Below are 24,724 nucleotides of genomic sequence, written 5' to 3' on the forward strand. Positions count from 1 at the left end.
CTTTCTTTTTCTTCCTCCACCTGTCCTGTTTGGCTTCTTAGACATGGAAAATAGGAATCTGAGCGTCCTTATATTCTGAAAAGTTTTAACGTATCACATGGGAGTTTGATATACTCCCATTGCGGTTGTTCATTTTGTTTTTTTTTTTTGTTTTTTTGGGAGAAAGCGGCAGAAAGGCAGAAAGGAAGGAGGCAGACAGAAGAGAAGAACAACAAACCACAAGAAGTACATTATTACACGCCAATGCTACCTATGACCATAATGGTGCTATCGGTAGCTTATTATATTTACCCTTGGGCACCATTTAGGGTGCCTGATAACCGAGGAGAAAGAAGAGGGAAGGGGGGTCAAAAAGAGATGTGATTAGGCAGGGTGGAACGTACACAGTTCAGCAATGTGAGGTGTGAAATCCAGTGTTATGTAATTCCCTTAAGTGGTGATATGTTGACATCTTATTCTAAACTAACAAAGAACTAAGGGGCAGTTTACATGGTGACTCTCCGAGAATACGAAAAATTTCAAATTTGCATTTGCGTCTCCATTCGTACAATGTTGCAATTCCGCATGAAAACAATGTAGTATTCATGCCAGGCCCTAGGGGGCAGTGCAGATTTACAGGGCAACAGAGAATGATTCACTTTGACCCCACCAAGCTCCCTCAGCCCGGAAAAAAATATGCCTGCCAACTCGAAACAATGGCATTTTTTTTTGTTCAAAAAGGCACAAAAATTGAAACATTCAACATATTTAATTTAAAATATTATTAAAACAGTAAATAAAAGCCGACAATCCGCCATATTTGCTGTTTTTAATATTTAGTAGCACCGCTGCGCACGGCCAATGTGACGTGTAAGAGTGCTGACGTTATCGGCGCGGTCTTGCGCCACGGCAGCCTTTGATATGCATGCCGAGGAAGCACCATTCAATCCCCCGCAATCGGATTCTTCCACTTTGGAGGCAGGATTCAGAATTTTTCGTCTTCGCCGACACCATATGCACGCTGTCACAGTCATTGCGTCTTCGTGTCACAGAGTCGCCATGTAAACTGCACCTAAAACTTTACATTTTATTATTTATTGACTGTATTTCTGTTTAGTAACAGCTTACATACATAGTAACAACTAAGTAAACAACACAATACCAATGTGGTCAAAATATTAACTTTCTACTTTTACTTTCTTAACCGTCTTATGGTAACCCTTCGTCATTATCATAGATGGAAGCCCTCAAGCTCCATTGTCAATATCACTTTTCATTTTCAAACATTTTTCTTATCTCCTCATCAGTAACTGTCATTTGTGTAATAGAAACCATCATAGACTTCATAATATATTGACAGGACACAGGGTGCAGGGCCAATTATCAGCGGGCCTATTAAACAGACAGAGCTTTTACGTTGAAAATTCTTGTGAATAAATGCTTAAATCCCTGAATTCTTTATAGATATGGGCGTAAAACAGTCTCGATTCTTGGTTAAAAGCAAAAAAAAACTGGCAGTTAGCATTTATTTTACGTCAATATGACAAATGTGCTGCTATTCTTTAAGCCACTGTGATGCCGCCTTATCACCAGAAAGAGCTTGTTGCCCATGTTTTTCGCTTTTAAACAAGAATTGCGACTGTTTTACGTCCATATCTGTAAAGAATTTAGGGATTTAACCATTTCTTCAAAAGAATTTTCAACGTAAAAAGCTCATTGTGGTGATAAGGCGGCACCACAGTGGCCTAAAGACTAGCAGCACATACCACATATTTACCTAAAATAAATGCTAATAAATGCTAAACCGATTCCTTATACTGTAGATATGGACGTAAAACAGTCTCGATTCTTGTTAAAAACAAAAAAAATAAATAAATAAAAATAAAAAATTAAAATTAAAAAAAAGGGCAGTTAACATTTATTTTACATAAATATGTCGAATGTGCATTAGTCTTTAAGCAACTGTGGCGCCACCTTATCACAACAAAGAGCTTTTTACGTTGAAAAATCTTGTGAATAAATGCTTAAATCCCTGAATTCTTTATAGATATGAACGTAAAACAGTCTGATTTCTTGGTTAAAAGCAAAATAAACAGTTAGCATTTATTTTACATAAATATTGAGAATCATGAGGCTAATGCCATAGCAATTAATTTCTCCCATAGATTTTTTTTCACAAGGTTTCAAAATGCATGCATGGTACGAAAAATATAATTACCTTGAATCCGCGAACAAATCACTCCTGAGAATCTTTCCTGATTGTACGCGGTACAGCTTTGATACTTTTTTAACCTAAATCGGGCGTTGGATCGCAGCATGTGTTGATTAACTGCGACCGACTGCGAATAACTGAAGCGCAGTGTGGGACGGCCCCCTACTTGAAGGCGTGGCGCATTGTATTGTTTGTGGAATGTGTTCAGTCAATATAATGAAATTTATGAAGCCATTATATTTTTTTGCGTGCTCCTACAGTACCCTTTTGAGGTCTCTTGGTGGAATTGTTGTGAGAGAAAAGATGGCTGCACACGTACACAGTTGCAGCTTCCGCGGTGAAGTTGCTTATTTCTTCTTTGGACAAATCTTGTTCATAAGTACTGTTCATCTAAAGTACAGTGCATAAACTCTATTCAAAAAGTTAATTAAAACATAACAGTAAATGTGAGTGCAATGTAAGAATGTATGCAAATATAAGTAAATGAATCCTTTGATTGCTGAAGTATAATACATAACAGTCTACTTTGCTCCACCAATTCATTTTGTTGTGGTCCTCAGACTGCTTTTTCATCAAATTTGTCTTTATAGCATGGCAACCCATTTAATATTGCGAGTTGTTTGGGCAGTTTGCATTATTAAGAAAATAAACCGCAGCAACAACAGCAAAGGTTTAGACTAAAACTGAGTCATAGGTTTTAATTACCCTAGTTTGTTAATTTAAACAATATAAATTAAGCTGTTTTACCAACATATTGTTATTGTTCAATGTCCTATTTTGTCCTGATTTGGGGAACCTTTTAAAATCCTGTACAATTGCCAATAATCTTTCATCATTTTAAATTTGGCTTGGGAATGAACTCTCTCTCAAAAGGTATTCTTCAATTTTTGCCTGCAACTATAAACAAAAGACAACTGGCAGCAGACTGCAAGGAAGATTTCAGGCAACAGCACATTTTGTCCTTCAAATCAGCAGCAATAAAACTGTCTATTCCGAGAGGGCATCTCCATTTGCACTGCACACAAAACGTAAGCGGGAGGCCAGTACCAAAGTGAAGAGGTGGCACTGAGACGACTGGTAAGAGGACACGACAGCGAGCTTCAATGACCTCTGTTTGTGTACGTGTGCTTGCATAAAAGGTTGCAGATTGAAGAATTGTTTTGTCCAGAATAGATCTCAACCAAAAAAGATGGGGGAAGTTGAGGATATTTCTTTGTTTTTGGAATTTTGTGTCCCATTTCCACAATTTGACAAATTGGTGTCACAGTTACTAAAGCAAGTATCTGAAGTCCTGTTGAAATACAATATAGAAATCGAATGTAAAGTGAGTTTCATATGGCAGTAATGTGATTAATTAGATGTTAACGGATTACCGGTAAATAAAAGTATATGGAAAATAAAAAAAAGGAATAGCTGAGAGGCTAAGTGGCACTTTTCTTGAGAGACAGTGAGAACCGAATTGGTATTTGCCATGTGGCATGTTTTTTTGCCAAGTGGCTAAATGGATTTTGACATGCGTCTTTTTTTGGTATATGGCAAAATACATTTTGGTTTGTGGCATTTTTGGGTGGGGGTGTATGGCAGTTTTGTAGGCCATGCACGTCCATGCCATTGACGGCTATGCATGTCCAAATTTTCCATTCATTTTAAATGGCAGAAAAATTTGTGTGGCTGTGATTTTTGACCATACACTTTACATTAGAGCACATTGACATTCAACTGATACCCAAGTCAGGCTAGGCCATTGACGGCCATGCACGTGCAACTTTTTCATTCATTTCAAATGGCAGAAAAACATGTGGCTGTAATATTTGCGCTGTAATGTAAAAAGTATGGTCAAAAATCACAGCCACAGATTTTTCTGCCAGAGTCTGACTTGGGTGTCCGTTGAATTTAAATGTGCTGTAAATGGTAAGTGGATGGCCAAAAATCACAGCCCCACATGTTTTTTCTGCCATTTAAAATGAATGGAAAATTGTGACGTGCATAGCCTTACTTGGGTGTCAGTTGAATGTCAATGCGCTCTAATGTAAAGTGTATGGTCAAAAATCACAGCCATATGTTTTTCTGCCATTTAAAATTAATGAACATTTGGACGTTCATAGCCGTCAATGGCACGGATGTGCATGGCCTGCAAAACTATCATATACCCCAAAAATGCCATAAACCAAATTGCATTTTGCCACATACCAAAAAAAAAAAAAAAAAAAAAACCACATTTCAAAATCCATTTTGCCACATTGCAAAAATTGCCATACGGCTTAGAAAAAAATGCCACATGGCAAAATCCATTTTGCCGCATGGCAAATACCACTTTTGGTTCTCAGCCCTGCTGCTTTTCTTGGTTCCAACACCACCAAAAATGGCTTCCTCCTTTGGTCTGCAATAAACCCTCCCCCCCTTTTATGTTCTGTGGCCCCTCCTCACACTGTTTGAATGTGTTAGTGTCAGGAGAATGAATGTTTTGTTCAAATTGAAATTAGGATTTGGTAACCAGGAAAGATTGCCTTCTGACTGAAATACTTCGCTCTGCGTACACGGAACCCCACTGCAACGGGAGTGTGAATTGATTATTATTATCTTTTTTGTATAATTCTGAATGAGTACATCTTGGTGGCATTTATAAGAGGATTGTACTCCACATGTCCGTAACGTGTCAGTCACTACACACATTGCCAACGCCCAAGAGCTTCTCACCAACACACCCACTCTGCCAATCAGAGCAAGGACTGCAAACTAGCTCCAGTCAGTTGCGATTTCATTGGAAAAAGGATTTTTTTTCAGAGGGGCTAATATAACCAACTAAAATGGCATAAAAAAATGACATTCTGGGTACTTAACGCAAATGGTCACGTAAACCTTATAAAATGGAATCAGAGGTTATGAAAAACAATGCAAAAAAAAAAGGAAACTTTAGTCCCTCTTTAAAGAGAAAAACCTAGGTATTGACTTATGTGTTATGATAAAGTTGTCTCTTTTTTCTTTTTCAAAAACTTGCGTCAATTTGCTCCTTAGAAATTGTGAGAAACCTTGGATGTTCTATGGTACAATGTCTATATGATGATGTGTGGAAAAGTTATAGTGGTTTATTAGAGTATTGCAACCGTTGCCTTCATAACGCACACGTCCAAATACAAATCTTATCAATACTCAAGTCCCAGTGCTGTCAATTTTGAAATGTGAAAGTGTGAAACAGATAAAAAAGAAGGGAATATATTATTTTTACCTTCGGTCTCTTGACGTGTAGGCCTTTTTTAATCCATACTGCGGTGCACAAGGCTGATAATGATTGTACTAGCCACTTAGCTTCTCATCTCACAAGTGCAACAGCAGTGTGAGCCACCAGCTCAAAACAAGTATGCACTCAACCCCACTTGGATGTCACTAGATTGGATTCCGCGTGGAGACACTGAAAAGGAAGATTGGGAAAGAAAGGAAATTAGGATCTCAGTCAAATACAGCTTGAACATTTCGTTAACTACGAACAAGTCCTGAAACGTTGATTTCATTTTTGTAAATCTGTCTTTAAAAGATGCAGTGTCCCAGAGGAAAAACCAAGATAAAAATGGCATTTTTAATAACATCCAACATTCACATGAATATTGTCTGTGTAAAATGCTGCTTCAGAATTTACTGTCCATTTTTGCTGATATTTGTTTTACCTAGTCCCTTACTCAGCAGCCTTCTCCTTTATTTAGCACCTTCAACATTTTTCATACTGTCACTGTGTATACATTGAGTAACTTTTCATACACATCAGCAGTCAAAAAGGCAGAAAGTATACTACAAGACACGATGGGACGTGCACACAATTAAGAGTCATCTCGGGGCATTGTACCGTATGTAATAGTGCCTATTATCTGACAAATGAGATCTTATCTGAGCGCTTGTATGTCATGTGGCAATCGTCAATGCCTGTACCAAAGACTATTCTGCTATTCTTTTGTGGATTGGACATCACTAGCAAAGAAAAACAAGAGAATCACTGTTACAATATTGTATGGAAGAACTAAACACATACCCCCCCCCACTGGTGGGAGACTGAGTATGAACTATTCAAATCTGGCCGAAGATGCAAGCCCCCAACATAATAGATGCCAAATATTCACAAGTCTCCATAATAGAGAAAGATGTAATTGTTAAAAAATAGTCAAAAAGTTTTTTTTTTTTTTTTTTTTTTTTTTTTTTTCATTTGGACCTACAGAAAGCCAGTATTGTTAATGGTAAATAGTTATTATGACATGTGTTATTGTGCTTGGTCAGTTACTACACTAAAGCAACAGTAAAGACTAACATGGCAACACTGTCCATTTTTATGGCCTCTCCTGACACTTCACTCTCCAGGAATGATGAATTGAGCCTATATTGTTCAGTACAACATGAGTCACTTTCAAAATCGCAATTTGGGTGCAATTTTTGATTATACTCATATATAATGGAAGTTGATTCAATAGTTAATATTCAACGTTGTTTTGCATCCTCATGTGTGTGGCTTCTCTTACTATGCAAATAAACCCAACCTCGGAGCAAGCAGAAGATGATGGTATGGTAAGGCAAATAAATTCAGTATTTCTGTCAATTACTGTAATGTGATGTGTGTCTGTTGTGTTTGTATGCCTTAGGGGAGGTATAAAAAAAAGTGACCTTGAACCTTTATTTCACTCCTCTGCCAGCAGTATGCTGGATTAGGCTTTGTGATGCCAAAGTTCCCTCATGAACATGACCAAGACGAGCTTGCCAATAATTGCAACAATAGTCCCTTACACACTGGTCATCTAAGCCAGCTCTGGGCAACTGTCACATTCCCAGATGCTCACATTCCCACACATCTTTTCTGAATGCACAAAAACACAATAGCTATGTAAACCTGCGATACGGACATGTCAAGCACCAGTGAATAAAATGCCAGAAAAGACCGTGTAAAAAAGGGACTAACATTGCCTTTTGCATATTGACTAACGACTATACAAGACAATGGGAGGTTATAGAAGTTCAATTTCCTGTGACAATAATCACGGAGGAACTCATCCAAAAACTACAAATAGATTACCATCAAGAAGTCAAACAGCCAATTTCTCCAAATTTGCAATTGTCCAGCGTTTCCTTCACAATAACTCACCCTTTATAGCTGGTTGCTTTTCTGGCCTTTTATGCTTCCAGGACCTCTACTTGTCTGAAACAATGCATTTTTTTCTGTAGATTTACAGTTGATTGTTCCATGAATATTTAAACTCTTGGAGAGAGCATGTGATAAATATACTGGAACCTTTGAAATGCACAAATGTAAAGTTTCAACCTAATTGTTGCATTAGATGCCGTGGGCCATGGCAGTGCAGATTCCAAAAATACCAAATGAATTTCAACAGTCTGATGCCTTTAAATCTTGGTATACTCTGGAAGTAAATCTGTACCACCATATTCTGAATCTGAATTTCAGATTTTTTTTTTTTTTTTACATCAAAATATCTGTGCCTCCAGACTTTGGAGCGGAATCTCAAGCACTGATTTTTTTCACAACAAAATATCCGTGCCACCGGATTTTGAATCTGAATTTCAGATTTTTTTCCCATCAACTATGGCAGTGGTCTCCAACCCGGTCCTCAAAGGCCCGCTTTGGGTGCAGGATTTCATTCCAACCAGACAAAAGACAACACTTTTTAACCAATCTGGTGTTTTACAAGTGCGTTCAGTTGGTCGCAGTCAGGTGCTGCTTGTTTTAGCAGAAACCTCATTGGTTCACCTATCTGTGCTGGATCGGCAAGAACAAAAGCCACAATCCACAGCGGGCCTTTGAGGACCGGGTTGGTTTTGAATCTGAATTTCAAATACCGATTTTCCTCCATCAAAATTCAATTGTTCTGCAGATAAAGCTTAGAAAATTCATTTGTTTTGCAGAAAAAGTTGTAACATTCAGGTAGTTCGTTTTTTGTCCAGAAAGAAGCAATCTATCCCTGCCTGGAAGTTTGGTTGAGTCGCACAACTGGAGTGTCTCGCTCAACTTCCCTTTTTCAACAGTTTAAATGTGATACACGCTTTCATTTTTCATATTTTTGATTGGGCTACACAATTTGGAAAATACGGCGGCCAGATATGTTCGGGGTCACAAAAGCATGACGTGATGAGGTTATTAGCAAATGAGGAGTCATAGAAAGGCCTGGAAACAAGTTAGGCACAAGACCGGCTTTTGGAGGAAAGAAATTATTCACACTCACGCAGCCGCCCATTTATTGCAAAACGAACCCAGAATTGTCAGGTTTCAAGGATGAGGTGGACCCAATTGCAGGGAAAACAAAAGGTAAGGCAGGTTGTTTGGGAACTCAAAATGCTTTAATAACAGTTAACACAAATAACAATTTCAAACAAAAGACCAGGGGATCAAACGAAAAGGTATCAAAACTTACTTTTTAGAGGAATTTGAACACGAGGGCTTGGACGTACAAATAGATAATGAAGCAACAAGAACAGAGAGCACATGAGGAACTTAAATACAGACATAGGGTAACGAGACAATGAGGCACAGGTGAGTGACACAAAAGGAAGCGGATTGGCAGGCACAACAGGTGAAATCAATTGGTAATCACAAGGACAAGCCAAACTAGGAGGAAACAAACCCTAACAGAAATGGTGCCATTCGTTTATGCTATGTTTGTACTCGTTTGTGCTGTAAAAAATTTAGTTTGTGCTGCTATCGTTTTATATATATTGAGATATTAATTTTGAGTGATGACGTCAGCCGCAACGGACCGTACCAACTTGCTTAATAACAGAGGGGTGTCCCAACAACTAGCGTAAATGCATCAAAAACAAATGGCACCCCTTTGGGTCCATTTTGCAGTAAATGGGGGGGCTTCGAGTCACCTCATCACTAAAAATTAATATGTCAATATCTCAAAAACGATAGCAGCTAAAACGAAACTTTTTACAGCACAACCCAACACAAACGAAGCAAAAATGAATGACAGCCTTTTTAATCAAAAAGGGGGGCTGGTTGACCTCAGACTGACCTGTAAAAGAATTGTATATATTTTAAAAATTATAGCAGCACTAACAAAACATTTACAGCACAAACGTAGCACAAACGATTGACATTTTTATCTAAATTTGCGTCTGATGGGGGGCCAACTTCTCGCACCTCAAAACGAATACTTAGAAAGACTAAAAGGGAACCTCAGACTTAAAGACGTATAGGCTGTAATAAGCCAGAATTGTTCTCTTTTACTAAAATATGTTATTCTAAACACATAAAATATTGCCACTGATTTAAAAATCTATAATATTTAGTATATGTTTTGACCTACAGAGGGCGCCATGTTTTATGGACGCACGGTGTGAGGACGGTCAGTAGACGAACAGTACCGGGTTACTCCAATTCCTTCTACACGGCGAGACGTCAAACACATCTGTACATCGGTTAAACGTGGCGAGTACTTACTATTTGTAATTTTATTGAGTCTTCTATTACCTTTTCCTTGCCGAAAACTACTTTTTGCATGTGTTTCCCTCTCATACTTTTAAGCATTGTGTTTTCTTGTGGTAGATTTAACCATAAGCGGATTTGAAGGGGGGCCAGGGCCCCCCTGGTGGCCGAAAAGTGTCATTGCATTTAATTGACTGTCCTATATATATAAAAGTTGTAAAGCAATAAAACTGCAACAAAAATGAACGAAATGAACAAAAAATTATATTTTTACAATGGGTCAAAATTATTTTTCGAACAGATCATGTGACTAGCAACTTAGATGGTAATCTGCTTTGCATATAAATTTCAACAAAAAAGATATTTTTTTCTTCGATTGAAAAAAAAAAAATATATATATATATATATATATATATATATATATATATATATATATATATATATTTTTTTTTTTTTTTAATTGAAGCAACTTTTTTGGGAATTAAATGATTTGGACACAAATGTCCTACCCATAATATGGCCCAAACACTAAAAGGATTGCTTCTTTTGGGAATTAAATAATTTGGACACAAATGTCCTATCCATAATATGGCCCAAACACTAAAAGGATTGCTCCAATCAAAGAATTTTTTTTTAATGAAAAATTAAGTGTTCAAACGCAAATTTTTCCATCTCAAATATTTTTTCGCATTCAAAAACTTTCACCATCATTAAAATTTTTCTTGTTTTGATTGAAGTGATTTTTCTTTTTGAAAATATATATTTTTTTGAAGCAACTTATTTTTTTATTGAATAATGACAAAAATGTCCTAGCCAAAATGTGGCTTGAACACAAATCAACATTATTTCAATCAAAAACGTTGCTTCAATAAAAAAAAAGAAAAAAAAATAGCTTTCGCATGCATTTTTTAAAGTTTTTAATTTATTTTTGCGTTCAAACACTTCTTTTTTTTTTTTTTTTTTGATTGAAGTGACTTTTTTGGGGGGGTTGAAAATATATATTTTTATTGAAGCAACTTTTTTTTGATGGAATAACAAAGACACAAGTCTACTTCCATATAGCTCCGCCCAGGGGATACAATTTTTGACTGCGGTAACTACATTGGCACGACACCGGCGGGCGTACCATATTCAATGGCTGACGATCTTGGCGAAAAGTATTGTCTAGGCAGTCTGATTTAGAATTCCCCTCAAGAATGATGGGAAACAAAAACTTTCACACTCATTGTCAAGTTATCATTATAAATATTCTTGTAAGTTAATTTTATTGCTGACACTGCGTTTCGGGGTCATCAACATGTTGTGCCCCCCGTGCCCCAAAAGTCAAACTCCGCCTATGGATTTAACGCAGATTGTTGATCTGTTGACCACATTAGTCACGTAGCATATTTAAACCATCCTTATTTGATATTACTACGTTTAAGTATTTTCTTAAAGCATGTTTAGTATGTTTTGTCTGTATGCATCTAAACAAAACAAGCTGAAAGCGCCCGGTAGTACTTTGGTGTCAAATTCGCTTGTTGTAAGACATTTCGCCGGCGTAGCACATTTTGACCGAACACTGTTTTCTTACTCTCGTCGCGTCTCATCCCGTCTTTCTTGTTCATTTTGCTTTTGCTGCTCATTTATCACTGGTGTCATGCTCATTAATGTTCCTCTCGGGTTCAAATTGAAGGGGTTGAACAGATGACATGTTTATGTCGCTAGATTCATACTCTGGAAGCCCTGCAGCATAACCATGTGATGTTACCGCCCTGCGACATTAACAACAATGGCAAACTACTAGTTAACCAATTTCACAAATTGTATAAAAACAAAAACATCAAGAGAGGTTTCAATATCAAATTATCTTAACTCGTAATTACATTATCTTTTATGAACTAAAAGCCTTTCTTTCCGTGGATCCCTTTAAAAAAAGGCATCTTGCTCGAATTTGACCATATGGCTTCTGCAGCGTGAGCATTTGTTCAATATTTTTTAACACTTTTGATTGGATAATTTTGTCCTTTCATTGCTAAACCAATGAGAAAAAAAATCCCCATCAGCAGGCCTTGGGTTTTGCCACATAAATCACCAGTCTAATGGTGTAATAGCTGGTTAAGCAAAATCTCTATTTGTTGATTACACATTCAGAGTGAACCGTGAGGATATATTTGAACAAAAAGGTTTTAGATTAGAATCACTGAATCTTTAAAGTCACGCACAGTGAAATATTCAGCCTCAAGTAGATAAATGCATTCTAGTGTCAACTGGTCCAGTGAGGCCACATTTAACAAAACAAACCTTTTAGTGCTGAGGACTTTTAAGATGTTCTTAGAGTACTAACCTCTCACTTAGGCACAAGTGATAAAAGAGTTCACTTAATCATAAAATCATCTTTCACTTACAGTGGAGCGTGCAGAATCAACTCACCCAAAAATGCATCCGCTACAACTTAAATATCTTTAGACAGAGGGTACTACACTCATCTTTCATGATGTCAGAAAATTGTACAAATAGAAGGGTGATAAATAGTAAAATGGAACTCACAGCGACATAGATGGATAAGAATCTGGCATTCGTCTAAATTTTAAACCAGCAGAAGCTAATGTTAATGCACTTGTTCAATGAGTAAAACTACATATAAAATACGATAGACTTTTATTTGATTTCTTTATACTGTAATTAACATCTGTTTTTACTTGATAAGGATCTGGGCATGTAACCTAAAACATTGACAATAAAATTAATAAAGGTTTAGTGATGACATTCATTCAGTCAGGAATTAATTACTGTACTTGACCTTACATTAGTTTCAATGGGGGGAAAAATGGATTGTATTAGCGAATATCATCAATAATGCCGCCTCTGGAAAGCATGTATCCAGGCAACATACATCATGATATTGGAAAATATACTTGACAAGCAGCAGATACAAATAAAATCATACAGCTGATAATTGCCGGTAAAAGTACACTATTTCTTACGAGTCCAAGCCCTGGTGAATATTGTTTGCATCATTTCCAGCGTTGTACTTTAATGACATTTTTAATTGCTTTGTTTGCTTGAAGTGCATGTACTATATCTTTATTGTAGTTTGCATATACAATACATATTCATTCACTTTTTCATGCATCATTTAGGAATAATAAAAATGTCCTCTGCAGTCGAAAGATGTCCTAAATTAGCTTGATATTGTTTTGTTTTGATCCACAACTTGCTGCTACAGCTAGAAACATGAAATATGAACATTGATATTTTGCCATGAAATCAATGTAATATGGCAAGAAAAGCGAGGTAGTATGGATTTTCATGTTTTGTTTTGACACTACCATCAATCAGTATGGGTAATCTGAAATCTAGGACAAATTAGACAGAAAACAACCAAGACATGAACTGCAAGATGCGCTATTTCGCCGAAACTGTTACATTTATAACATAGATCCTCGGTCAAAGTGTCTCAAGTCCATGAATTATGTTAAAATGAAAAGAATATTTAGGAATATTTACTTTGCAAGCGGGCTACATTCATCAAATTTTAGTCCCTCCATCACATTTTTTTCACACGAATTAAATGACAAATTAAATGTCAAAGAGTGTTGAAAATGAATTATCAAGACTAACACGGATCCATAAGGATTGAAATTGTGCAATAAAAATCATTCTTGTAACGGTTGGCCTCTGCCCCGCAAAAACCGATGACGTAGTCAACGGCAAGGATTCCGGCGGATGCCGTTGGACTCAAAGTAAAATCAGCAGTCGAGACTCGTTGAATTTATCGTGCAAGGGCTTGCGATATGAAATTGAAAGTAAGTCAGAGGCATAAGAGGAGTTTAAGGGGTGGCCAGGGGGGGCAGGCCCCCCATGGTGTCCGAAAAGTATCAATGCATGTAATTGACTTTCCTATATATATATATATATATATATATATATATATATATATATATATATATATATAAAAAAGTTGTAAAGCAAGAAAACAGACAACAAAAATGAATGAAATGAACAAAAAAAGATATCTTTATAATGGGTCAAAATAATTTTTTGAACAGATCATGTGACTAGCACCTTAGACAGTCATTTGCCTTGCATATTATTTAAAAAAAAAAAAAAATAGGGGAGGGCAATTTTATTTTTCATTGCAAGCAAAATAAAGGAAGATATTACTACCAAAGCATTTGTAATTGCAATCATTTTTCCGGGAGAAATTGAGCATTATCTGACAGAATTGCAGGGGTGCCAATACTTTTGGCCAGCACTGTATTTTGTCCGAATTCGTGCATTCTCGTGAGAGCCCTCGTGATTTCCTTTGTCTGATTGCCGCAGACATTCGTAGCACGAACGCAACCAGTAGAAATTGACCTGCGATGATTTCGAAGCCGTCACGCGAGCGTGTCGCAGCTGCAGGCGGTATGAATTCGGGGTTACTGGCTCGCCCACTCCATGCTCAATCCACTCAGTTTACTGCTTGGTTGGACGGAAAAAAATACAGGTGTGTTGGAGCAGTTTCCTGCAGTTTTTTTTTTTTTTTTTTGGTACATTTAACAAACCAAAGGATTGTGGCTCAGAGAAGTACAATCTATCAAATTCGGTAAAGTACCACCTGGCGTGCTAAAGGAACTTTAGGTTAGGACTACTTTTGCATGTGGTAAAAATATGCATTTCATCACACACTGTACAAAACATTAAACATTAGATTTCATTTTTTTCCCTGTGCTTTACTAAACAATTTCTAAACACTAAACGTTATGATTTTGCCGTTATTTGCAGCTCTTGTGGTCCAGCAGTCAACTTCACTGTCCAGGTCTGAGATTGCGCTAATGCCATTCTTAACTACCGCAAAGGAATACAGTTCTCTATCAGTCTAAGTCATGACCCCGATCGGAAAGCCATATTCACTGCATCACGGAACAAATGAAAGACAGCTGTGTCCTGCCTGTGCAGTCTGCAGAGAGCCGATAAAACGTTTGGAATTCACGAGCTGTCATTATACTGTTCGTGATACGCCTACTGACCCATGTGGGGCTTCCTCCATAAACCCTCAAGTGGCGAAGCACAGGTACATTGGGTGAAAAGTTCAGAACTGCAAATGTATAATACGATAATCCTCACGTCCGAGGCAATATAAAAGTAAGTTGATATTAAACGAAACGAGAAAAATACAAAGGTCTAATCCTTGTATTGTCCATTCAATATGCAGTGGAGCTGTCTTTATGAAGATTTTTGGAGCCAAAATCCTTAGGCTAGTCATAATAAGCATCAAAATGCAATGTTATATACAAAAGAGGGAACTTTGGGGAACGCTTAAAAGTGCACCAGCAGTAAAGATAGAAAAGGATTCATTCTAAAAGTTGTACTATTTGTAGTAGCACATTTAGGAGTAACAATTTACATTCCAAATTATGTAAATGGCATGCACAGCCCAACTCAATATTCATGTCCCATATACAATATTCATATACATTTTAAATAGTGGAACCTTTAAAGTTTAGCAAGTCACATCTAGATTTAGAAATATTTTACGATGAATATGCCACTGTCATGCAAGATCTTAAAAAAAATATTTGAGGTCTTGGAAAAGAGTATGAAAACACCTGGGGAAATGCTAATATTCCATCATTTATCCATAAACACATGCCTTTTGGATTCATATTATGCCACTTCGTGTAATTACACACATCGCAAACCAAGAAAATGATAGAAATTTGGATCGATTGTTAAGCTAAAACGACCGGCGCCCGAGATCCCGAAAATCTAGCATATTGTGTGCGTGACGTCAGAACTAGGAAACACAGTGCTTAGTACTTAGTGCTTAGTAGTGCTCAGTGCTTAGTACTGAATGGCGGCGATGATGGCGGACAATTTGGTTTCTAGTTGCAGCGATGAATCCGACGTAACGAACGTTCTTCTAATGGTAACGAGGGGAGTTATGAACCTTTCTTTAGTGTTTTGGGTTATGAATTTGAGCCCAAACGAAAGCCAATGCAGCCTAATGAAACGATCATTGAGGGGAGCACTCACACTGATGAAACACTGGCAACAGATCGTGTGGGGAAACACCAAATGGTTTGTTTTGCATTTCTTTTTGAGAAGCTGATACACCGTGACCGCAAAATAATGTATAGAGTAATTATCATTTATTGTGCTATCATAGGTTTTCGCTCTGCCAACAGACACAAATATGAATGGGATTAGAGGATTTGTTGTATATATTTTACGAGCGATAATTTATACATGTGTTCAGTCCTATATCCAATGCGTGATATGTTTTTTATTATAAAAGAGTACTCACTCTGGCCATTTCGAGCTTGGCTGCTCCCCTCCTTTGCTTAGCCTAGGGTGGTGGGGTGGTCTCATCAGTGCCAGTCATCGTCCTCTTTCTTGATATCTCGGGACATTTAGGTGGCTGCGCGTGTATGGTGGGCACCACATCTGCTTTTAGCAGCAATTTCTTAGCCAAACCTGATTTCATTTGTCCATAGTTCAAATAGCTTTCAGGTGTAAAATGCGCAGCACACAAAACCGTGCCGGAGGCTGGGTCGGCAAAATTAGCCCTCTTTGCACGGACAAACTTTAATCGTTGTCTGCGCAATCCAGCTTTTTCTCGCGTTCGGGAACTCATGGGTACTACATTGCGACAGATGGTTATTTGTACACCACATAGCATGACAGGTTTTAACCATTTTAGCGATTTTTTGATAAAACACGAATGCAACTCTCTCGTCGATAAACAACGATGGCACTTCGTACCCTCTGACGAAGGCGGAAGTGTTCGCCGAAACATGTCAGGTAAATAAACCACCTGCTATTGCCTGGGATAAAAGAAAAGTTTTGACGAATTTAAAGTGTAGGCAAAATGAACTCAATACAACGATGATGGGGGATTGCCACGGGTTACCTTTCGGCTAACGTCGCTAGCTTCTACTGTTCATTCCACAACATGATCGGGGTTTTGCCTCGAGTTACCTTTCGGCTAACGTCGCTACCTTCTACTGTTCATTCCACAACAGTTGGCAGCTCTGCTTTGACAAAGTCATCAGTCATCTATCCAAAAATCACACTTACTTTTTTGTAAATCCTTGATCATAAGCAGACGGGTTGAGGAAGCAGGCATCTTCAAAGTGTGTGTAGTAGAGAACACTACTCGATGATGGTGTGATATTCATTCGCTTCGTGCGAACGAAAGATTTCAATTTACGTGCCCTGCTATACTTTGTCCACTCATATAACTTTTCTTTAAATTGAAAACAATACATCGCCACACACCGCCGTGGCATCTTACCGATTATCAATGCAACAATACTGTTCTATGGCGGACTTCCCTCGCAGTTCTCTGTGTGACGTCATTTCTGAAGATTTCCGAAGATTGTCGAAGAAAAGCATTTTCGTTGTCAAGGGCGTTGCTATGGGTTAAACAAAGAATCTGGAAGGGTTGCGTTGAAAAATAATAACGAAAATATGCTTAGAATTGTTTAGCCATTGATATTATTCAAAAACATGGTTGGCCAACCTTACTTCACATTTGGTCTTTAAATTTTAGAGGTTCCACAGAATGTATATGTGCCAGATTGGCTCAAGCCTGCTTCTGACATGGCATAATCTAAATTTAAATCAACTGAATTTTTAATGTAAAGAACTGGAGAGGGATTACAGTGTTTTGAACAATAATTACAGTTCCCGGATATAAACATCTGCTTTGGTTTTAGCATTGTGAACAGGACAAGTAGAAGACTGAGTACAAAAGAAGCTGAAAGCAGAAGGTGGGGCATGTTAGGGAGCAAAGTAGGTTGCACTGCATGGCGAATTTGGCGAGCTGCCACATTAGCCATTGCAGGACAGAGCAGACTCATTTAGGTGTCTGCAGTCGATGCTGCTGAATGGCAATAGTGCTTCCTCTGCTGCTGCTTTCAGGGACGTGCCCGGAGTGTTGAGTGGCCTTCTTCCTGTGGCCCTAAATCAGTTCTTCCCTAGACACACAAAGAGCAGCTGCAGACTTGCTCTCACTGTTTCTACCGTTCTCTCTTTTAGAGCCAAAGAAGAAGCCTCATTTGCTCACCATGACCCCAGGGAATAACTTAAGGAGAAAATATTGACCCCAAACCTGATGGCATCCAGAGGGGATTGAACAACTTGATTTTATAATGAATCAACAAGGAGTGGTCAACCGTCAGGGAGCCTTAAAAAGGCATATACAAATTGTGGCAGCGGAGTTAACCGCTATGGACGCTCAATACACTGATGAGATTTACCTGTGGTGATTCTAGACCGAGTCATTGAGGGAGCCAAATTGCTCACGTGCCCTTGAAATTTTCCCCTGAATCCTGTTGGCTTCTAACCTCACCAGAGGTGCAGGCATTTGGACATCCCAAGCTTGTTCAAATTCATTCAACATGTATAACATGGACTATGCTACCTCTCCCTGAGGATATTCACAGATATGTGTAATTCAACAAAATTCTGTCAAATGGTCCTGCCTCCAAGAAACATTTTTTTTTAAAGGAAATCTTGATAAAATGCCAAAAGCAGGCTGAGTTTAAACTTGGATTAATACATTCGATTAAAATTCTTTTTTTTTTCAATTTCTCTTTTGTAGTCTGAACAGTCTCAAAGCACAGAAATCAAATTTTTTTTAAAGACAGATTAAAACCACATACAGGAGGTAGTTTCATATCAGATATGGACAAGATGTTTCTCTGTCTGAACTGGAGATGTCCCGATCGATCGATCGGGTCCAATCACGTCATTTTCAAAGTATCGGCCATGCCTTTTTTTAATATACTGTATATATTTTTTTTTAATTAAATTGTTTTCTAATTGTATTTAACGTTACAGACATAATATGTTACATTCATCCAGAGTCTTTAGTTTAGGCTCAAGGTAGGGTTATCAAATTTATCCCAATAACGGCGGTAATTAATTTTTTAAAAAATGTATCACGTTAAAATATTTAACGCAATTAATGCATGCGTTGCACGACCCACTCACGCATTGTTGCGCTCAAGTCTTACCTATATAGAGAGATAAAAGGTAGCATAAAATGAGTGAATTTTGGCAGTCTTTGGAGCCTTTATTAACTGGCTAAAGCCTTACAATCCCTCTTCCTACGAAAGGAAATATCATGGGAAGCAATGTGGGGAAGCAAGGTAGCAATTGAGCTTTATCTTAACACCTTATGTTATTTCCCAACGCAGAGAAGATATATCAATTTGTAGCACTACGTACAGTCATGGTTCCACTTCCCATCATGCTTTTGGGTCAGGCTACAGTATCATTTACTGAAAGCTCAACAAATACACTAGATGGCAATATTTAGTCACAATATACAAAGTCACAAGTCTTTCTATCCGTGGATCCCTCTCACAGAAATAATGTTAATAATGTAAATGCCATCTTGAGGATTTATTGTCATAATAAACAAATACAGTACTTATGTACTGTATGTTGAATGTATATATTAGTCCGAGTTTTATTCATTTTTTTCTTAATGCATTGCCAAAATGTATATGATCGGGAAAAATTATCGGGAATGATTGGAATTGAATCGGGAGCAAAAAAAAAAGCAATCGGATTGAGAAATATCGGGATCGGCAGATACTCAAATAAAAACGATCAGGATTGGATCAGGAGCAAAAAAACATGATCGGAACAACCCTAGTCTGAACAGTTTATATGAAATTTTACTGTCTGGCGTCACTCTATGCTGGATGACGCCTTTGTTGCCACAGCACCTTCCAGGTGTGTCAATATTGTTTTGATTTGATTTGGACAATTTCTAAAAATAGTGTGAACAGTCAGTTCTAAAAATAAGATTTAAGGAGGAATTGGAATCAGAAGTGCCTCCAGTCTGAACACAGGCTTAGTGGCAAAACACAGAGGCGGCAATATTGCTGGGCAGGGATGGGAATTGATAGGATTTTTCCGATTCCATTATCGATATTGCTTAACGATTTGATTCTTTATCGGTTCTTTTATCGATTGTAATTTGGGGAAAATGAAGAACAAACATTTTGATTGGCATCTAGTTTGTTTAATCAGAAGTCACAACCTTACAAACTCACAACGAAGTCGAAAGAGGCCCATAGAATCGATGTTAACTGAGGCAAATAGACAAGAATGTGTAACATTTCACAGAAATATTTTTCTAATAGAAATAAAAAATCCTTCTTTTTAAAAGGACATAAAAAGTCGTCAGGTGCATTTGAAACATCCACTTCCGTTAGTCGTAGCAACACATAAATACCACCATCGGATGCGGAGGTATACACTTTTGTGTGAAATCAGTAGTCAGATTGGCCTTACAACCCACCAAATTCAAATTATTTCGAAATAATCACTGATTGGTGGACTACTGACCGAAATGAGTATCAAAATTGCTACTAAAATCATTTAGGATCATTTTAGATGCATGTATGTTATATATACTGTATACATATATTTATATATATATATATATATTTTTTTTTAGTATTAGACAAGCAATACGATAGACCGATTAATAGAGGTGCACGATAATTATCGGTCAAATAATTATCGGTCCGATAACAGGAATTATGAGGTCATCCCAATAAATCCAATAACATTATTAATAGGCCCGATATTTTATATATATATATATATATATATATATATATATATATATATATATATATATATATATATATATATATATATTTACACATACATATATATGTTATTATTATTATTGGCATGTTGTCGGTGGATTGCGATGTGTGCGCTTGTTAACACTCCTGTTTTGCCAGTAAGCAAAGTTTTGTTACTGTTCTAGAGGCCGTATTTTTCCTCACTGAGGTATTTATTCAGAATTAGCACATTTTCAATTTTACTGTGTTATGTTTACAAGTTCTTGAAAGGCCTTTTGGTTATTGATCGGCTTGCTGTCCTATAATTGTCAGGTTAAGAAAGTTGTTTCATGAAACAAGACCACAACAGTCTCCTCTCCTGTTGCACCAAATGTTTTATCTGCTGACAAAGGACAATACATGTTGGGTTTATGTTTTTTTAGTTCAGTGTTCATTGTTTAGGGGAACACATCGTCAATGATATTGACTGATTGATTGTGATTGACTCAAATTATATTTATTTGAAAAAATTAATATTGGTACTTTGAGGTAAAAACTGGTCTTGTCTTTGTTTTGTTTATTATAATAATGTTCATGTCATCATGAACATTCTGGTTAGGTCAAAGGCCCATCTATGCTGTATCAACCACTAGTAGTTTTTACCTTCAGGTGTTCAAAAACTCTTGTGAATATACATTTTAAAATTACATATATATTATCGGTTATCGTATCGGTATCGGCCTTCAGGAGCAGGAAGTTTTCGATATCGGTATCATTTTCAAAAAATGGATATCGTGCACCCCTACCGATTAATAGACTTTTTTGGAATAATCACCATTTCTTTAAGTTGTCAAACAAAAGAAACATGCCATTGCTTCGAGTGGGTGGGCATATTTTTTTCCGGGCTGAGGGAGCTTGGTGGGGTCAAAGTGCATCATTCTCTGTCGCCCTGTAAATCTGCACTGTCCCCTAGGGCCTGGCATGAATGCTACATCGTTTTCATGCGGAATTGCGACATTGTTCGAATGGAGACGCAAATGCAAATGCAAATTTGAAATTTTCATATTCTCAGAGAGTCACCATGTAAACGGACCCTAGAAGAAGAGAATCGTTCGATAAACTGCCAAACAATTCCATGGAATTGAAACGCACGGAACCGGTTCACTATAGAAACCTGTATTCGATACCCATCCCTAGTGACTACCGTTGAACTGTTTAATAAATCTGTGATCCCCAAGAGAGAGGGTGAGATCATCTTGAGTGCCGCTAGAAATTACGTATTCAGTGTGGCTTAGTTGGTCTGAAAATAATTCATTACAAATCAATCTTAGTCCATCAAAAGTTACAGAAAATGATCTACTAGATAGCAAAAAGTACTGTATTGGATCCACTTGGTGATTCTAGGGGAGCATACCAATTTTTAAAAGGTTTGGATTTCACATTAAGTATATCAATTTTGGAATAATTGAGACAAGAGTATCATTAAAACAATGTGGGAACTTTTGTGTATTTTTGAGATGGTGTGTAATAAATTTCTTCAGATCTAATTAGTAGTTAAAAAAAGGCTGGGAAGCACTGCAATGAATAACTAACCCTGCTATAAGCTAACACAATTTTTTTTCACAATGTGCCCTCTATCTCTAAACCAATGTTAGCTGATATTGACCGTTATACCATCAGCTAATTGACACAATCCATAGTATCCATACCTCTATTGAACCAAGTCTCGTTCCGTATTCTTCAGAGACAACAGACTTTTGTTTTGGATTCGTTTTACTCCTCAACCTATTTGCCTCTCTAACACACACAGAACACGAGGCCCTAATGGCTCCTTAATTAGATGCTTGTGACCGTGAAGACAGGCCGACATTGAGGAAGCATATAGACGTCAGGGGGATGATGCAGTAGGTTCTTGGTTTATTTTATGGACATAATGAAAGTAATGTCAAAGGTCTGCACATCAGATGAGAAATAATGTTTTAAATTAAGTGACACAAGCTGCTTTCATGCTGCTTGTAAATTGTACACTTTGTATGCATTTCTCGTATTTCTATGCAAATCGCATCAACATGTAATCAACCTGGCAATTTTCGAGGCGTGTAGGCACCTAATAAAATTCTATGTGATCGCTGAAACCCACACCAACCCACTGCTCTTGCGAAAGCGACAATTTCTGTCCGACAAGAATTTGAGTAAACCCTCTTAAGGCTGTTTCACAATAACGGCAGCCCAGGGTGATAAGCGGTCAGCTGCAAGGACAAAATGTGAGGAGCCACGTAGGCTGACGTAGTCGGCATCAAGAAGTGAAGAGCCGGTGGACTCTAGCAAGCATAAAGTGGAGCAAATAAGTATTTAGTCAACCACCAATTGTGCAAGTTCTCCAACTTGAAAAGATTAGAGAGGCCTGTAATTGTCACCATGGGTAAATGTCAACCATGAGAGACAGAATGTGGGGAAAAAAACAGAAAATCACATTGTTTGATTTTTAAAGAATTTATTTCCAAATTAGAGTGGAAAATAAGTATTTGGTCACCTACAAACAAGCAAGATTTCTGGCTGTCAAATAGGTCTAACTTCTTCTAACGAGGTCTAACGAGGCTCCACTCGTTACCTGTATTAATGGCACCCGTTTTAACTCTTTATCGGTATAAAAGACACCTGTCCACAACTCAATCAGTCACATTCCAAACTCCACTACAGCCAAGAGCAAAGAGCTGTCGAAGGACACCAGAGACAAAATTGTAGACCTGCACCAGGCTGGGAAAACTGAATCTGCAATAGGTAAAATGCTTGGTGTAAAGAAATCAACTGTGTGAGCAATTATTAGAAAATGACCTACAGAGAGCTGGGACCATAGTAACAAAGGCCACTGTCAGTAACACAATGCGCCGCCAGGGACTCAAATCCTGCACTGCCAGACGTGGCCCCCTGCTGAAAAAAGTACACATCCAGGGCCATCTGCGGTTCACTAGAGAGCATTTGGATGATCCAGAAGAGGACTGGGAGAATGTGTTATGGTCAGATAAAACCAAAATAGAACTTTTGGTAGAAACACAGTTTCTCTTGTTTGGAGGAAAAAGAATACTTAATTGCACCATACCCACTGTGAAGCATGGGGGTGGAAACATCATGCTTTGGGGCTGTTTTTCTGCAAAGGAACCAGGACGACTGATCTGTGTAAATGGGGCCATGTATCGAGAGATTTTGAGTGAAAATCTCCTTCCATCAGCAAGGGCATTGAAGATGAGACGTGGCTGGGTTTTTCAGCATGACAATGATCCCAAACAGACAGCCAGGGCAACAAAGGAGTGGCTTCGTTAGAAGCATTTCAAGGTCCTGGAGTGGCCTAGCCAGTCTCCAGATCTCAACCCCATAGAAAATCTGTGGAGGGAGTTGAAAGTCCGTGTTGCCCAACGATAGCCCCAAAACATCACTGCTTTAGAGGAGATCTGCATGGGGAGTGGGCCAAAATACCAGCAACAGTGTGTGAAAAGCTTGTGAAGAGTTACAGAAAACGTTTGGCCTCCGTTATTGACAACAAAGGGTACATTACAAAGTATTGAGATTAACTTTTGGTATTGACCAAATACTTATTTTCCACCATGATTTGCAAATAAATTCTTTAAAAAAATCAAACAATGTGATTTTCTGTTTTTTTTTTTTTTTTTCTCTACATTCAGTCTCTCGTGGTTGAGGTTTACCCATGTGGACAATTAGAGGCCTCTCTAATATTTTCAAGTGGGAGAACTTGCACATTTAGTGGTTGACTAAATAATGTACTTATTTTCCCCACTGTATGTACTATAGTCCAAAGCACCAATGCATTTAGTTTTCATTGTTGCACAAGAAAACTATATGTTTTCTTCTTTTAGGGAGTCGAGGAGATTATGATTGCAAAGAGTTTTAAAATTTTAAAGAGTTTTACTAGTTTCGGTGAGAAGGTGAATAGGTTTTTGTCAAGAAATTTTTCAAGCGTTCCCAGAGCTCGTAAAACTAAGGAAAAAAAATGTTTACAAGGTTTGCTCGGCTTTCTCGTAATTTGTTTATCTGTCTACCGAAACAGCCTGATATCGGAGATATCAGTACTCCTGCCCCTCAGTTATTGGATACAGTATGTTGTCGACATCAGTGCGGCAACGCTGTGAAATTTAACAAGTCTGTATTTTGGGCCCTGCCCCTTGGCGAGAATTCACTCAAGACTTGCTGCTCCGCACAAAACGGTTGCCACTGCCTACTTTTGCCAAACAGTCCCCTCCCACATACACAATGAATAGCTTGGCGCGCACCCTTTCACACAGGGCTGCCGCGAGTGTGAAACGGCCTTTAGGACCTGTTCTTACGATAGCAATTTTGGAGGACCTCTGTCTGAAAGAGCCTACATTTTAATGGAGTCCTCTCTATGGAACCCCAAAAAAGGGTCGAAATTAAATAAATAAAAACAACATTTTGAAATAAATACCATTTTGATAAATAACAGACAAAGTGTGTATTACGGCACATAAATTGTAAAAAAAAAAAAAAAAAAAAAAAAAAAAAAAAAAAAAAAAAAAAAAAAAA

General features: G+C 37.7%; 1 protein-coding gene across 6 annotated transcripts in view; it reads right to left on the reverse strand.

Annotated features, from left to right (window-relative positions):
- grik4 (glutamate receptor, ionotropic, kainate 4) overlaps positions 1–24,724 on the reverse strand; it is a 734,878-nt gene that overhangs the window by 576,979 nt on the left and 133,175 nt on the right. For 5 of the 6 annotated variants that reach the window (XM_057839364.1, XM_057839368.1, XM_057839359.1 and 2 more), the window contains exon 2: positions 5,418–5,600. The gene's annotated coding sequence lies outside the window, so the exon portion shown is untranslated. Of the gene's footprint in view, positions 1–5,417; positions 5,601–8,592; positions 8,862–24,724 lie in introns of those variants that run through there. The other variant, XM_057839360.1, reaches the window with a different exon arrangement.

This window comes from Corythoichthys intestinalis, chromosome 6 (genome assembly GCF_030265065.1).
Source record: "Corythoichthys intestinalis isolate RoL2023-P3 chromosome 6, ASM3026506v1, whole genome shotgun sequence".
Lineage (NCBI taxonomy): Eukaryota > Metazoa > Chordata > Actinopteri > Syngnathiformes > Syngnathidae > Corythoichthys > Corythoichthys intestinalis.